This window comes from Lepidothrix coronata, unplaced genomic scaffold, assembly GCF_001604755.1.
Source record: "Lepidothrix coronata isolate B3197 unplaced genomic scaffold, Lepidothrix_coronata-1.0 Scaffold165, whole genome shotgun sequence".
In the NCBI taxonomy this organism is placed as follows: Eukaryota; Metazoa; Chordata; class Aves; order Passeriformes; family Pipridae; genus Lepidothrix; species Lepidothrix coronata.
In genome coordinates this window covers 613092-616774 of record NW_016690345.1, presented here as the reverse complement: position 1 = coordinate 616774, position 3683 = coordinate 613092, and positions in this window count along the sequence as shown.

The following is a 3683-nucleotide window of genomic DNA, read 5'->3' as shown; positions in this document are numbered from 1 at the left end:
TGCCTGAGAATCCTATAACCTTTAAGATAAGACACACAGTTTGCAGATGGAAAGGATGTATGTTTTTGTATTGCTTAAAAGGAGAAATTAAACAGAAATTAGCCATCCAAGAACAAAGAAGAACCAGTTTCAAGACTTGGAAACAGGACAACTGAAAGGGGACTGTCAAATATTGTTTGTTAAATCATGTACAGTATGAGTAAGGTTTTTATAATTTTTCTACTAACACTTAAATAGAAACAGTTAATAAAGAATTAATGTAGAATTTTTTTATGCTAAAGTTATGTATGTGGCAAACAATGAGTATAACCTTACATTTTTGCTCAACTTGCTGAGAATTTTATAACTTTTAAAGGAAGGGGAGTGGGAAAGGAACATAAATTTTGCAAACAGATAGAAAATATCTTCAAACTGACAAGCAACCAATCAGCTTTCAAGGCTGCAAAGCAAAAGACTACAGCACAAGAAAGGATTCATTTATGGAATAAAACCCAAAAGCTAAAGTGTTTCAATGACTGCAATTGTCACAAAAGGACGCTGGATGGCAGCAAAGACTGTGAAATAATTACAGCAGACTTGTACAGTGTGGGCATGCACTAGGCAGGATTTAACAAGAAAGTGTCATGACTTTAGAATATAGAAGGGTTTTGTGTATGTAATATTGCTGGAGCACTTAATATGGACGGATTTATCCGCAGTGCACCCCATTGCTGTTATTAAAGGATGGCTGCCTAGCATTGATAAAATGTTGGTGTCGGGTTCAATCCTTGTTTCACTCTCCAGCAGACAAGGGCACTGAGGTAACAGAGCAAACAGCTCATTAACATTTAGTTATTGACCTTTAGAGCACAGAAGCCAAACTGAAACTATTACAAGTTCCAAGGTGTAAAGTGTAAAATAGTGAAAAAGTCCCACTGCTTTTCACTGAAGCACAATTCTAAAAATCCACAGTTGCAAAACTTCAAATTCATCTGAACCAAGGTTATCTGCATTAAATATTCAGTATCAGCCTTCAGGGAATTTACCCTGGAAGAATATACACCTACAATCCAGGAAAACAGTCAAATCCTGGAATTCCCCACACCAGTGCTTCCTTTGGGGCTTGGTACTCAGACGTGGCAGCGACATTCATTTGGCCTGAATAAATAATCAGCAACTTCTCACTCAAACCCCAAGTGCAGTGACTTGAGTCAGAACTCAGGGGATTTCTGCTTCCTGCAGGTTCACCTCCTTCAAGCCAACAGCATCCCTCATTTTTAACACAGATGGTCCAGAGTTATCCTGCTGGAACTGAGACACAAGGAGCAGCCTGTAACCCTACTCAAAACAAATGCAGCCTTGAACAGCTACAAATCAAAACACTGAAATGTCTGACACTGCCCAAAAGCAGCCAACTTCACTATATAAGGAACTTTATTCCTAAATTTCCCGACAGTTCCAAAGTGGGGGGGAGGAGCACACAAAGGAGAATGATTGTTTGTTCAGATGGAGGGTTTAAAGAGCCTTAATCCCATGAATATCACTCTCTCCTTTCAAACACAGCATTGCCCACTGGCATTTTGTTACTCACACAACCAACTCCTCACAGTCTGGTGGCTGCAGCTCGAGCTGCTGGTGACAAACCCTGGGTCTGAAGGCACAGGTGGAGAGAAGCCACTCACATGTCGTTGTGCAGCAGGTACAAAGCCAGAAACTGGCCATAAACAAGGGCTGCTGCAGTCCCTCCAGGGGCCTAAAAACAAACACAAGTCATTTGGTTACACATTTCAAGAGCAGTAGGATACAGAACACAGCAGGAAGCCAAGTTTTATGAAAACTGAACACTCCAAGACAACCGATGGAAGTTTTTTCCACATCCCATCATAGGTCTGGGCAACATTTTTGAATCAGTGCAGCTCCCGGCTGGAAGGGGCAGCCACACTCAACTCTCCCACCCCCACAAGGCACTCTCCTCCTCCTCTGGGCCCAGGTGCCCATCACCTGAGGCAGCAGCAGCTCCCGCTTCCAGCACAATTCCCTCCAGCTCCACAGCACTCCCCACAGAACTAAGGGCTACCAGGAGGCTGCAGCAACACGCTGGGCACACGAGAGGGACCTACGCTCAGCACAGGAACAGCAGCTGGAGCTGGATGCTGCTCCCCTGGAACCAGGGACCCCTTCCATTGCAGGAGGGAATTTTCCACTGCCCAGCTACAGGCCCAACACCAAAGTTCTCCTGGTGCCTGGGATCACACACAGGATCACCTGCTTCCCTCCACTTGCTGAGGCAGCCAGATCTAAACTCAGGATCGCAAGAGCTCCCAGAGAGCAAAATTCGCAGCTCACACTTCCTTCAGTTCACTGCAGCAGGATGTGCGAGCTCCACGTTTAGACAAGCACTGGGAACTCTACCCAAGGATAAATCTCTGTGGATGCCACGCGGGAAGGAGCCTGTGCCGTGCCCGTGGTGCCACTTCCGCAGCCCTGGCTGCTGCCTGGAGTCCCGACAGTGCCCGCAGCACTTGGGCACTGCTCGGGCAAGAGAATTATACCGGAATGCACTAATTTGCGTGAAACTCGCGAGTTTCTCGAGGGCTTTCTGGCGAGCCCAGGGGGCGATTCTGAACACTGAGCCCTGCGCACCTCACACACACAGAGGGAGCCCCGGGCCCTGCCCGCCCCATCCCCGTGCCCCCACACCTCCAGCTCCCGAGCGAGTCTCGCTCCGCTCTCCACCACCTCCGCCATCGTCCCTCACGCAGGCACGAGCTGTGACGTCACTTCCGTCGCCAGCCTCCAGCGACTTCCGCCCGGCACTCGGTGCGCGGGGACCGCGGGGCGCTCGGGTGGGGCGTGGCTAAAGCGGGGGGGCGTGGCCATGGCGAGGGCATGGCCATGGTACCGTAGGGGGTACGCGCGGCGCGCGCTCCACGGCCGCGGCCTGTCGGGGTCGCGCAGATGAGTCCTTTTTAAACCGCCTTATTTCTGCGAAATAAGCAGAATTCCTGTGTCACAAACAGAATTCTCTCCAGTCTGTTATCTGTGTACGTCGCCTGTCGCGGGTTGTATGAGATACACGCCCCCATCCCGTATTGCACATGACACGCACGTCAGGGATGTACTTCAGAGAGAGAAAGTGCTGTCCCAGCTACGTGCCTGTTTATAATGGGTTTTAAAAGTAGTTTTACTGTAGCGGTTCTTTATCCTTGTTCCCTATAAAATCCCCTGTTATGCAGAGCAAACGGTGTGGCCAGAGAGATACCACAGAATCCTGGAATATCCTGAACGGGAAGGGACCCACAAGGATCATCCAGTCCAATTCCCGGCCCTGCCCAGGACACCCCAACAATCCCACCCTGTCCGTGACAGCGTTGTCCAAACGCTCCTGGAGCTCTGGCAGCCTTGGTGCCATGCCCACTGCCCTGGGGAGCCTGTTCACCCTCTGGGGGAAGAACCTTTCCCTGATATCCAGCCTAACCCTCCCCTGATGCAGCTGCAATATCTATACAATATAGCATTCAATATATACACAATATAGGATTCAATATATATATATAAGAAATCATCTGTATCTCTGCCTATGAAATAGCCCACAATGTGCTCAAATGTCATTTAACAGCACATGTGCTACTTTAGAGGTGGAACCACCCCTCTGCCGTGGCCTTTCTGTGGCTCCAGTTCCCATCCCTAGTGAGACCAGGGAG